A 14,731-nucleotide genomic window follows, 5' to 3' on the forward strand; every position below is an offset into this window, starting at 1 on the left:
GCAGTCTAGGAGACTAAAATATCAAATATAATTTTAAATTATTTTAAGCTTGCAAAATGGACGAATTCAAAGAAAAAAAGTGCTATAAACATTGGGGATGGCCAAAGGGAAGAGCGAGAACTCGAAACATCATCATTTCTCTCGAGGAAACCTGATTTGAGTGCACAATGCACGACTTATGGTAAAAATATTTTGAAAACCATGAAGAAAACGTAAATATTCAACGCGTCTGCAGTTAATTTTAGCACAGGAGAGAGACGGATTTCTGAGAAGAAAAGATCGTTGTTTTGAAAAATATAAGCAGAGATAAACACAAGTTTAACGCTACACTAATTATCTTAAATTTAGTCTAGACACTGTAAGCTGTTTTTATCGACTTAAAAGACAGCAACACAAATAATAAAACCTTCATAAAAAATATTTTTTAATACTATATAGGACTAATAATTTTCTGACTAAACTCTTCACTGTATTTTGCAGCTAAAATTGTAAAAAATTACATAAACACTCAAATTCTTGAAGTTGAAATAAACAACGATAATTAATATCAAAACACACGAGACAAATAAAACAAAGTAATTATAAATTTAATTATAATTATACGATAAAATTATTAAATTTTGGGATATTTATAATAAAATATTTGAATATAAAATCAGAGATCCAAAGGTGGTAAAAAATTCAAATGACCAGAATTCGGTTTTTGCTAAATAAAAATTTGGTGAACGTAAATAAATTATTGCAAAATCTATAATCCTATATGAAAGTGGCGAGCAGATAATTCGCGCGCCTACGATAAGCCGATATTTTTCTCCGATTAACGATAACAATATCAAGTTTCCATCCCGGTACAGCCTTATCACTGGTCGAGTTCCAATATTGACGAACATCAGATACAGACGACAACCGAACATAGTCGTAGAAATATATTCCCATGGATTACATAGAAGTAACAGTCATAGTTATAACAGTAATAGTTGTAATCAAACACTGATATCGTCGACAAATTAGAAAATATCAAATTGTTTATCAATAGAGTATATCAGAAATTGTAGAAAATTCCAAGTTAAATAAAGAATTCTTTCCCCACAATGGCTCTGTATTCATTTTACCAGTTTCACGAGGGTGGCTGATAGTTCCTCGTCGATATTGGTCCCGATCGATGTTTGTATGCGGTGACAGGATTATGTTTGACTCAACGAATCAGTGCCAGGGCCATTTGTCACTTGGAGATTAAATAGAGAGCCCAACTGTCTTCGAGAAGCGCACGAGGCATGGTACAAGGGTGATTATTAGACGTCTCTGCTTCGATGCCACCCCCACTAACTTGTACCCGATTCTTTTTTCTCTGCTAGCGTTACAACCCCCGTGGAGATAAGACATCTCGACGAGAGGATCCTGGTCCCTGGTCGTTGAATTAGCATGCGTCAGTCGCGATGATATTTTTCACGGTGAGACACGTACGGTTTCCTCGACAAATTGTTGCCGTTTATGGGCTCCAGATGGATATTTGCATGAGGGGTGAGGGAGCTTGAAGGTTGCTGCGTTTTCTCTGCCTGCCGCGTTCGCTTGAAATCACCTATGGCGGTCGGTTTGCTTGAAGGGTAATTTTTATTTTCCAAGGTGAAATTAATGAATTTAACGAATTTTGTTGCTTTGCAATTAGGTTGACTTTTTCAAATGCGAATTCACAACACTTTTTATTGTCTGTTTCAAGAGAATTAATGAGAAATGATCAAATAAAAAATGAAATATAATACATACATAAGTAGTATTATATTAACCAACAAGAAATATAATAAGTTTCCCTTATGATTCTAGGAATTTATTAATATTACAAAATTGCTTAACAAGACTGTTTTCGAAGTAATTGAAACATTTTCAAGTGAAGCTAAGATGACCTAGACACTAGAAAAATTCTAGTTCATCTTGAATAAGATAAGGAGGAGCTGATAAACTCGAGTACTCACACAAACGTTGCTGCATTTTTTAGTTTCCTCTTATCTAGAGTTTCTAAGTTACTCGGCGGCCTGTTTAGCTTTTCACTATGAAATAGTATGCTTGAAATAGTCAAGCTTGATTTAGAAATCAGAATAAAAGCAGAAATAAATATTTTGAAAAATTGTATAAAATAATTGGAAGTTGTAATTTCTTCTTATTAAATACAATTTTTTTAAAAATAATAAAAAAGATATCATACACTCTATGTCCATATTAAATTATTTTTTAAAGCAAAACATACTCCCAGATAATTTTGTTTAAAATCAAAATCACAATGAAACATCCCTCACACACCCCGAACGTTCAATTTCACCCTTTATCTGCAGTATCATTTTTTTTCAAACATTTTTCCGTTCACATGTCACCGCGTAACCAAACTATTCTCTTTTTTTTTTTTGTTTCAATTCGAGGTGACATTCAAAACAGTTCGACATTTCGAAAAGTTTCGGCGGCCCAGCATCTGCCCGTTTTTCCACGCGCAATGCACGTACATGTACGGCCCTAACAAAAATCACGCACGCGAAGATGGGGTGCATAAATTATGGTGAACGCCATCTTTCTCCTATGGCGTGCCGATTGGACGAACGAAAAAAATCCATCCCTCGGCTGAAATGCTCCTACACGCACGGGCCCCGCTTTTCACCCCAAATATGCGAAACATCGTGGCCGTCCGCGCCATTTTCCTTGCACGATTTCAACCCACGATTTCAGTGGCATGCGATTTACAAACATCGTTATTGCGCTCGATTAAACGACCGAGTGAAGACTGTAAGATAAATGCAACTCGGTTGCTCCAGTTACAATGATATTTTTTAGAAAAAAATTGATGCGTTAAGGGTGGAAAGGGGTAAGTAAGAGGAACTGATATGATTAACCCTTAAAGAACAGGCAGACCTTTTTTATAACTTTTACATTTTCAAATTAGAACTTCTATAAATGTGTTAAAATATTTTAAATAGTACAATAACGAAAACAGAGAAATTGCATGAAACCTTTATAGATTAAATAACAAGATTGAAATAATCGGAAAATGGTATTAGCATTACAAATTCAATAACAGATGTTCCAAACTGAGCACCTACATTATAAAATAAGTATTTCTATAAGTAGTTTGATTTCTGAGAAATCCGACTTAATACCTCAGGAATTATTAAAAATGTAATTACTATAATCATACATAGGCACATGCAATAACTTCAATTTCCCATACGTGATTGCTATATTTTATTTTACTAATGACGTCCACGAGCTGGAATTATATTAATTATTAATTTATTTGAAGTGGCCTATAATGGACAAATTTTCAATTGAAAGTTGCTAGTGAAAATTTAAATAATAAAGTTATCTATAATAAAGTAAAAAAAAAGGAAAGAAAAACACCCTCTCGTGTTAAATTTCTTCCTATAGAATTATCTATATTCAAATTGCTCTGTCAGTTTCGATCCACCTTGTGTAATAATAGTTTGAATACCACTTTGGAATCTTGGTAAGCTTAAACTTGCATTAGCGCAAATCCTGTTAATGAACTAAAACTCAGATTGCCGTCCCCGTTTATCCCGTGAAAGGCAAATGTTTCTTCCGGTCGCGGTGTCCCGCGAGGGAACTTGTTCCGTGAGCGCTAGAGGATCGTCACGTTTGGGGATGCTCTTTGCAACTGTGTGCACCTGGCGCGATTGCACATTCGACGAAAATTGCACTGCATTATGCTTCATGACGCCGGGACGCGGCGGTGTGTTGCAGCAACTTTGGTCATTGAACTGTGCTAGACATGTGGCGCAAGTTTGCATGTACAAGGTGTTCAACAATTGAGAATAACCTGAGACCGATATTAACCCTTTCATTGCGCTCAACGTACACCCCTGGCCAAAAGTATTAAGACACCTGCTGATTTCACACAATACTTGATATTTCAACCAGATTACACATTTTTTGTTACTTTCAGTAGCAAAAACATCTATTCAGGTATTAATATTTATTATTTAGAAAATCAATTTTTCACGGTGTTTCTTAATAAAAAATTGCAGCAATTCCCAAAATAAAAATTTTCACACTAATTTAAAGAATTTAAAAGAAAATCGACAAAGTCTCCATTTGACTAAATGTACCTATCTTTCTTCAGACCTAAGAACTGAATTCTGTATTGTCACGGTGGTCCATCGTACGGGTAATGGCGGTGTCACGAGCGTCACCCCATAAAAGGGAGAAATAAAAAAGGCAAAGGAAAGAGCGAAAGGCAGACGATGTCCGGCGATATCTCGAACGGCGGAACGCGACGATAGTTATGAATCGATGGACAATGCGAGCGGGTTATCGGACCCGCGAAATTATCGCTTCAGGGACGCGAACAAATTGGCCGAGCGATATTTATAAATTACACTTCGTGCTGGCCCGGCCTTTTGTGTTTTCAGACGACCGTTGCCCGACGATTTTGTTATTTATTAACGGCGATAGCGCTGTAAATCTTCGAGTTTATCGTGCATCCATAAATTTCGGCTCTTATTACGATCGATCCGACGCTTTTAAGTACGCGCGGAATGTGAACGAATTTAACATACGTGCTCGTCGTTTTGTTTCGTTTAATGGCAAATTTCTTTCACCCTTCGTTACTCGTATCATTTGAATATCTTATGGTGTTCTTACGGATAAAGAAGATTAAAAGTTCAATGTATTCTTCTTATACAGAATACGTTACTGCATAAAAATGGTAAGACACTTATTACATTTATTAAATGTCAGGGATTGTTAATTACGGTTATATGATGATGTATTTTTAATTTTACCACAAATTACGACTGTAATTAAATAATAGACCTACACTGAACATCGCGATTATAATAGTTTCTTATATTGAGGATAACATCTAATTAGCCGATGTTTCAAGACAAAAAGAATAATTAGCAGCTCTTAAAAAAGAAAAATACAAACATAATCACATTCATGGCAATTAATTAATATTTCATGATACCTCTTCCATATACCATATATTATTAAGTAATAAAATTACCTAATTCGTATCACCTCAGTTAAAAGGAGCAAATATTAAAACATTTATCAAAGTACTTATTATCATATCAAAAGAATTTAATTGAAGTCATATACAACTTAAATGAACATTATCCCCGCATATTAATGTGAATTTAAACCCAGAACACAGTAGATAAATGTAAAAAAACCCATAGTTTTCAGTCGCAGAAATGAGATGTATCTGCTAGTAGCTTTAAGCGTGCAAGCGTGTACACGCGTGGAGGCTTGCATTTCCCTCGCAGGAAGTCAAAGCAACTGTGGTCGCGACGCGCTAATGGAAATCGTAAACATTAATTAGCAGAATGGCCGTGGCCCATGCACCGAGAAATAGGATTCTGAACTACGACTCAGGATCCGTTATTCCTGTGACGTGGATCCATCGATCCACGATCATGGATGATCCTAATGACGTATGCTGTTTGAATGAAGCCTGATTGCTGGCTAATCTCAGTTGATGACGTGAAATTAATACGAAACAGACATTGCTTTTGAAACGTTCTATGTAGGTATTATTTTTCGAAAATTAGAACAATTGAATAAGGACAATGAAGACCATCTTTTTCAATTTTATATGAATTGACCCGTTTCCAATTTTATCATGCTTTCAAAAAATATGCATTCTCAAGAAAGTGGTATAATATTTAGCATTCTCCAGCAATCGCCAGACTAATTTTAATCTCAATTACCACCGCTGTATTTTTGTACAGAAACCTCGAAATGGCACATGCAGTTGGGTCATCTCTGAATAATCGATCGCCTCCAAAACCGACCAGAATTTATAACTGGACGATTTCTCTTCGTCTCGATAAACTTGTATAATCGCGCAATATGGTTATATCGATTTGCCATAAAACAAACGACTGTTCTGTCCCGGCGAAATACCGCGAAAATAACTCGCTACGTTTCGTTTAACTCGCCGCAGATCGTCGCGATAAAATCGCTTATAGAATTCAACTACCTGTCGCGTTCACGTAAAAAAACAAAAAATAAAATAAAATAAAATAAAATGAAAAATCAGAAAAAAATAGAAACAGCAGAGAGAGCGAAAGTTCTAAAGCAAAGGTATACACGAATCGAACAATACAGTATATTTCATTTAATCATAGTGTAAATCATTTAGTTAAACGATTTGATTATATCGACCAATAATTGCCTAATGGAAATATCGTTTAAACGCTAAAAATGCAACTAAACATGTTTTGATCTGTATTCAAATTTAAGAACTATTTTTTAATCGATATTAACAAAGGTTTGCTTCAGACAGAATCAATATAAACAATTCAAATTTTTATCAGACTTCGCTAACGTATCAACTTTGCAAATATCGCATTCGTCACCAGACGGCGTGTACACAAAACGTTTAAAAAGACAGTCGCATCAGAATTTTGGCAGCAAGCTTTCGCTACGACAGCTCTTTTAAAGAATGTTTCTATTTCCAATCTGCATATCTCGTACTAGATTTCCTTAGACTTTAGAAATAGAAGTGTTTTTTAATAAATTAATATTAGAATGAATATTTCAAAATTTTTCAGAAATCGACCAAGAAATCATTTCTACTCCTAATAGCATTTCCAGTTTCTCAGTTTTATTGTTTTCAACTTGGGCTGCGTATAAATGGCTCCGCGGTTTAGACAGTGTTAATGTTTTGCTGGTCGGCGTTGTTTTCGCACTATAAACAGTTCGTCGACTCCGCGGTTTCGCGTCGACATGGCTAAACGTTTCGTCATCCGACGCGTCTGATTTCCGGGAGAGGATGCTATCTATCGCGCGTACGTCCATTTCGTCAACACCATGCCACCACCTTCTCCTAGTCCTTTTTTTCTCCGACTTCCCCCCTTCCTCTTTTGCTTTTTTCGTACCCCGACGATAACACGGTTCGTCGCTCGATAAACCTATCGTCGTTGACGCCCTCCGGACTCGCCGCTTCCCGCGAGCGGAGATTCGATACCGGATGCTGACCATGAAACTGAGAAGTTTGACCATTTTAATGGCGAACATTGCGATTATATTCGCGTATTTTTATATCAGAACTACCGAAAAATAACCGGAGAATGGAAAACAAAATTTGATTAAAAGAAACAGCGGAATATAATTTTGTAATGATAACAAACAGAAATATTGCATTCGGAATTGCAATCGAGTTAGATATCCGGATCAGCGAAAGACCGTTCCTTCCTGCGGTTTAACGCGTCCGTCCGCTCATGAATCCTTGGAACTCCCTCGGGAACACTGAAGATCCGGCTTTTGAGCGGTTTGGACGGACCGTATGCAGGAAAGTAATTATCTCGTGATTATTCGAGCGGACGTCGCCGCATTTCGACGTGGTTAGCGGCATCGGCAGTTCATTTATCATGCCGTAGATTTTAACAAGAAGAAACTTGCGGCGAGGATGGGGTCAGACTGTTAAATGAACCGAACGAGGTCCACATACGTAGATACATACGTGCAATTTCTTTAAAAGCACAGGGATTATTAATTTTATCAAATGAACCCTTCAATTGGCACCCTGCAGTATTTTTGCATCAAATAAAATTATTCCAATTTCTTAAAAATGCATTTTTTTAAATGGGAAAGCATTTATTTCAAAGATTCAATAAGATTTTCTAAAACAAAATTCTTAAAAATTAACATCCTTTGGCCCTCTAGAATAGACATACCATTTTGGAAAATGAAAATATAACAAGAGGAATGATTTAAAAGTAAAAATGTTGAATAAAGACAGCACAATAAAACGATGCACTTTAATTCGATGACCTGAATCAAAAGGTGAATCAGAGTATTAGTACTACTATCATTAATATCATGGTTTAATGTTGGATCTCTTAGATCCCCCCTAATGATTACTTCCAATCCTGTTGTATCATTATTAATATTGGATCTCTGATTCCAAATTCGATTCGTCTTCGAGGCTACAAGGCGAGTATAACTGTGAAAGAAAGGATTGGTAGAAGATAGAGATCTTGGAGGATAGATCGCAGAACGAACCGTCCCCTTTGATATCTACGTTTGATGATCGACGGCCACACAGAGAGACAGATTACAGCGGAAACAAACGAGTAGCCGGAGGCATCGATCAAATCACTGATACACCGACGAAAAGTTCTACATATGTAAAGCTTTGAAAAAAAAAAGGGTTGAAAAGGTTACCACTAGAATAAAAAATAAATGCACGTTTAACCTTGTCTGGATCATTTCTCGACAAATATTTACATAAAAGTGTGATTTATTTTATAGGATATTTAAGAAAACTTTAATTCAAGAATTATTTTTAATTTAGAAAAATAATAATGACTGCTAAAATTATAATTGATAAATAAATATGCAAAAAATATCAAAAGTTCTATAAAACTAAAAAGGATTCATTATATTATTGTAATAATGTTTAGCATCATTAAAAATGTCAGGTGTATCGTTCACATGTAACTAAAGCATATGTTTAAAACTGCAGCCCGCTAATTAAGCAATTTAGGCAAAATTCTGTTTGGTTATATAAATTTTCACAATAATACCGGCTCGTTCGTAGCCTTTCGGAGTAAACATGCTCGTGGAAACAATTTACAAGCTGCAAAAACACAGAATAAATATTCGCTCGTTCCGAATGTATTGTAGGAACGAACGCGTCGATCGTAATTAATTCGAATTTTTAAATTTCGTAATTTCAATTTTAATAAATTGCATTCGAACATATATCGCGGATTTAATTGCTACAAAGCTTTTCCACGTTTAATATTTATTTAATACTTTCATATTTAATATTTGTTTAATATTTTCCGATTGGGAGGTAAATTAAAGACGGTCGATCGTGAATTTTATTAAATGAATAATAAAATAATTACTAAAATACTGATTATTATAATAATTACAATATTTTAATTTCTCAATTATATAAAAATGTTCTTGCATCTGTTTCTTCGAATATATAGTTATATTAAATTCGTGGTACTGGTCATAAACAAAAATATAAACTGTTATTGAAAATATTTTTGCTCAATGTCCATTACGCAAAAAGGTTATTTAATATTGGGTGTAACTGAAACAATTATTCAACGTTCAACGTTGAATGGCATAAACACCAAGAATAATTATCTTGTATTTCTCATTTTTTATTTATCATTTCCTGTTTCGTAGATATTGATCCGGTTATCTTCTCAATATTATTTTCAAATAAATATTTCATAGACATAAGTATATCTTGTCAATCATGTCTTTAGTAAATGAATGTATCATAGACCATATCTAATAGTACTATTATAGAAGGAAGTCATCACTCAACGTTTCAGAACGCTTATTAATGTATTACCGACGAGTGATTCATACAAAATGACTGTTTGTGACTAATAAAATTCTTTCAATATTAATGGAAAAATTCTTCAGCGATGAAAACTATGTATTTGAAATCCTACTGAGACAGTGCAAATTGATCTCACATCCAAGATTATAAATTAAGAATTCGATACTTTGCACCCTTAAAAGAACTGACGGTAAGAGAAACAGCAGCGATTTACCATGAGCCAAATCGACACGATTACGATTCAATGGCACGTACCACCACGAGTTCTCCCACGCGTTCCGTTGAACCCGAACCCGATTCGTATTCGGTCACAGGCGCATCTGACGTTTCTTGATTACGCGATCGTGAGTGCAGGTGCATCGGTGCAGCGGTGCACCGCGACAACGGTCACCGTTGAAAAGAAGTTCCGAGACGGTCGAAAGCGAGCGGAACAAGGTCCCGTCGATCCAGCCGTGCATGAAGCCCATGGACACGAGAAGCGTCGTAAATCTCCGTCATGCCCCATAAATCCCACCCTCGATATTGCTGTCCTCGGTTACGTGCGCCTGCACATACGCGTACGGATCCTTTTCCGTTGTTACGATCACTTAGGCTCCCTTACGCGGATCGAGGAAAAGGAAACAGCTAACTCTAGGCGTGGGCAGATTGAGAGACCTTCGATCTCTTGATCGACACGCTCTATAAATTCATTCATCTACAGGGGTGAAGATTGCGTAATGAGTATGTAGGCGCATATTTTTCCTGTGTCTTCAAAGAGTCTATGGCTTCAGAATTTTTTTTTTTCTACGGTTCTTATTGTGACCACCTTAGCATGACAAATGATAGGTAATTGTTGACTGTGACTCAGTACAGTTTATGTTTAACCCTTCCTGTTGAGAACTGTAGTCATACGTTTCTAGATTAACGTAAATAAAATCAAGTTAATGATTTTTCTTTAATTCAATCGATAACTAATTGCGGTTTTTCTCTCGGCGAATGCAATCTACCACGGTATAAATTAAAATCATTTTAACCTCACGCCACATTTATCGAATATAACAAACGGAAATAATGAATTGTCCGGGTTCAGACCTGGCCCGATTCAAACAAAAAGCGCGTGCCACGTCGTGACTGGATATATTTGGTTTATTAATACAAATGCATTGTATAATCAGGGGATTTTTTTGCGTCTACAGCTGATGGATTTTCGGTCCTTTTGTATGCACATGATACGATTCCTGATCGAAAATAATATATTTGTTGAGACAAAAGAGAAACGTGTAATTATTTAAGTGAGATAATAAATTACCGTCCTGCAGAAATTAAGGAAAGAGTATTGTTTATTTTTTAATCAATTTAGAAGCTAATTAACTTCGAATTTTTCTTGCAAGTAGCGTAAAAACTGATAGATTTATTACCCTTACTATTTTAATTAATTTCAGCAATACATCCATAATTGACGACAATTTACAAATATGCTATTCCATGTTCGCGAGTTACCGTAACATGAAAATATTCAGAACGCTGGATGGTATTGCACGTAACAAACCCAGCTAACTCAATAGTACCACTGAGTATTTGAAGAATGCAATCTCTTCGTTGAACGAGGCTGTCCCATAAATCAAGCTGCAAGCATTTCACGATTCGTTGTCCCATCGCCGCAGAGTCTGTTTCGCAAAACCGTCCAATCCAGATTTCCCGGTATTGCAAACGTTCGTTCGCGTGACACGGCCACAATTCCTGTTCACACAATCCGTCATGCACCGCGAAGAATCCGTTTCTAATTGTAGTCTTTTTAATTACTCCATGTCGACCCAACGTGCGAACTATCAATTGTCTGCTTTGCCGGATGATTGACAGTTGTGCGTATGTCAATCCATCGGTTTAGTTTTTTCTTTTTCGGTCAAACGTTCAAAGTCGCATCATCACTGTCTCGATTATTGAAAGAACGATTATTCCAAATTGTTGAATTTTCTCGATTTTTTCAATTGTTTGTATAAGAGATCGTTCGAGAAGCTGCGATCGATTGGCAAGGTCGATCGATTCGAAAGTGGCGGCGCGTGTGCGGAGGCAACGCGTCGCGTGTATCTACCCGCGAGGACGGGTTAGACGCGTACCCGTCGATCCAGTATGTAGATTTGTGCAGGTGTCACAGCGTTTGCTCGACGTAGTTTTTAATTTTAATCAGCCAAACGAGGGAAAAGAGAGAACCGTCCGGCTGACGCGATAGGAGCGCGTGCGCGTGTACTCAATCCGCTTCAAACCCGCCTGAACACCGCTTCTCCTTTTCTTGATTTCTTCTTCTTTTTTGATTCAATGACATCAGTTTCATGTTGATATACAGTTCATGTTGATATAAGTGATAAGGATCAGAGCAACTAATTAAATGTTCATTATTAAGTGTTCGCTTTTACCGTTGTCATTAATTAATTGATTTCATTAAAATTTCGACATTTCTTCGTAAGAAATGTTAATTCAAAAGTTAATTAAAAATATTTTCACTATAGTTATTTGTCGATTTATACATGTATTCTTGCTATTTAAATAAACGCCCTTTCCAAGCAAAAAACTAAAACAAAGTAAAATGGATTTTTCAAATTAATTTTCTATGGCTTGTGGACATTAAACTGAGAATTGTTAAATATTTTTGAGTCAGTAAAGACATCCGAAGATGAAATTGACTTTAAGGGAATATTGTTGAAACCGTAGACTAAACTGTAAGAACAGCTTGTTCGTCATCGCTGCTGAAGTGACAATTAAAAATTTCTCTGTACACCTGCGAGTATGTTTATTAATAAACGTTACTTCATGTGTTGCATAAATTATTTTGCATGACCATTACTGCACTCATTTACAAGGTCCTTAAGCCTCGTTCTGATTAGTCAAGTTGTTTAAATTGCAGTAGTGGTCGAAACCACTTGATTAATATAAATCTGTTATTTACTTGACCTGAAATATACTTTTAAATTTTTTCAGTTCACTTGAAATATATAGTTACTCGCGAAACTTCTTCTACGATTATTAAAAATAATTTTATTTTTTTTAAAGAAAGAATTCACTCAATTTAAATAATCTAAAATATCATCTAACCAGATTGAATGCAGTCGATCTTCTTTCACTTATGTCTGACACAAATACTTTCTTCCATTTGCTTTATCTATTATGACAGCTATTGCAGAAGCATTCGTGTTCTCATTTAAAAGAAACCATTCAAGTGAAAATAACATTCAATTGTCTTACGTCTCCAATCGAAAACAAAGAAACAATACGTTATGTACACCATCGTTTAATACACTATGTTTCGTGTGGTACTAATTAATGTTAACCTTTTATAATCTGAAGTTATTTCTTACGACATACGTAAATAGGTATATCGACGATGCATTCAAATTTTTTAATTAAAAATTACACAAGTGCATTTAATATATAGGGTGTCTAGCAGCTGATAAAAAAATTGATTACAAATTTCACTGATTATGAAAAATTAAAGAATATCATTTATGGACAAAAGCTCTTCTGTGCTATAATGTTTTGGAGTCAACACGAAGAATCAATCAGTCGTCTTATGACAGCAGTGATATTGTTTCAAATAGGATTACGTATCGCGAAGCAATTAAGAAACAGGAACGCCGTGCGTCATTAACAAGGGCGCTCTGATGATTAACGAATTATCACGCGAACCGATCTTGACGAGCTCCTACGAGTCCCGTTCTTATTGGCCGTTCGAGCATGCGGTATTGAGCATCAACTGCTCGAGATACCGATGCAAGTGTACGTTAGTATTTTTATTCGAATCTGCTGCATTTAATAATGTAGAATATAGAACGCCTTTCCTCGCATTCGAGGCTGACTGCATTATCTTCCGTTTCCAAGATATAAAATCTTGCATTTAGAAATTCGAATGCCCGAAGAAATGAGAAATTAAACGTTCAAATTATCGATGAGTCTATCCTCCTGATTTATCGAATCGATAATGAACACGCTTTTGCGTAGCCAATTGTTAATAACGAATATTCGCCCGTTAATCTCGTTCATTATACGGAACGTAACATTTGTCATCAATAATGACCCATTGTTAAACATAACTATTCGTGATCATCGAGGAATTCTCATTATGCGGTAACTAAGATTCCAACCACTTGCCTGGCAATCAAGTCTTTTCATAGATAGTCATCAGTCTTCCAACCCGAGACAAACAGAACGATCTTTTCTATTCTCATCTATGACGTGATTCGACAGCCATTAGCGAACGTTTAACGAAATGTCAAACATTTTGCATCGTTCTAATTGGTTTAATGACATAATCACGCGCGATCGCTATGGACTTTCTTGGACGTAAGGTTGCTCGTAACTCATTGATGCATCATGAAAATCCTTTCGATAAACCATAAAGTTCTTTTCTGAATAGATTTGTATAAAGTTTCTAAGAAACTTTTTACTGTTAAATGGATATTCATTCAACAAAAGGAGTTAACCCCTTAACCAAAATTAAAAAAAAAAAAAAAATCAAAACTAAGAAATATAAATATCGTTCCGCGGCGGAAGAGCATATATCGTTGGGGTATGGGTTGAAGAAGCAAGCGGTTAAATAACAAGCGTAAGCCGAGTAAGCCTTTCGGGTTAAAAAATTCGGAGAATATCAGATGGTGAGTGCAACCGATGTCCAACTGCAATACATTTGACATGTGCGAACTGCAAGTGAATACTTGCAATTACTGGCATGCGAACGCAGGCGCTTGCGAAAAGAAGCGTACGACAAGGGTCCACGCGAAAAGCGCGAACACGCCATCGCCGGATGCGCTTACCCCTTTCGCGGATTAATGTCCACCTTTACCATCGAAATGTTAGCGTATGACCGGTTCGATGACCTCTGTCAGGTTGACGGAAAACGTAACAGCCCTCGGTCAACGAACTCGGGCAACGTCTCTCCCTCCGAGATCTCATGGTTACTTCCGTTCAGAAGCCACGAGGCTGCGCATTTAAGTGTCGTTACTTACATGATAATTCGATCCTGCCTCTGTCCAGCCGACTGTTGCCGAGAATTTTGTCGAAACCGTTTGTCGAAATTTCAACCCGCCGCGCCTCGCCGTTTGGAAACTTTTTTTGTAAATTAGTGAAAAAGAATGGGGATTATTTATAGAGGAATGATTGATAAGGAAACGTGATTATCAATAACTAACTGGATATATGATACATAAAATGTTTCATATTTCGTTGTTTTTATGGATATATTTTCCACGTATGAGGGGTGGATATCTTCTTAGCTGTTCATTAAAAACAGAAACAAAATAACGGAGCTTCATTGATTGGTTCAATGGACACGATTATTATATTTCAACAAGTAATATTCGAGTTTTGCACCGAATTGGAATTTTCTATAAATTTTCAAAGAAATATTCTTTTTAAACCAGCCAAAAAGGGTATTCCATACCAATT

The 14,731-nt window shown here is 36.1% G+C and overlaps 1 protein-coding gene and 1 long non-coding RNA gene across 5 annotated transcripts in view; one reads left to right on the forward strand and one right to left on the reverse strand.

The window, feature by feature from the left end:
- LOC117605904 (uncharacterized) overlaps positions 1–8,738 on the forward strand; it is a 46,409-nt gene extending 37,671 nt beyond the window's left edge. The window contains exon 3 of the long non-coding RNA XR_004581828.2: positions 49–8,738. This is a non-coding gene — a long non-coding RNA (uncharacterized LOC117605904). The remainder of the gene's footprint in view (positions 1–48) is intronic.
- Positions 1–14,731, reverse strand: part of MESR6 (misexpression suppressor of ras 6) — a 564,119-nt gene that overhangs the window by 170,220 nt on the left and 379,168 nt on the right. The window lies entirely within an intron of this gene.

The sequence above is a fragment of the Osmia lignaria genome, chromosome 9 (genome assembly GCF_051020975.1).
Source record: "Osmia lignaria lignaria isolate PbOS001 chromosome 9, iyOsmLign1, whole genome shotgun sequence".
NCBI lineage: Eukaryota > Metazoa > Arthropoda > Insecta > Hymenoptera > Megachilidae > Osmia > Osmia lignaria.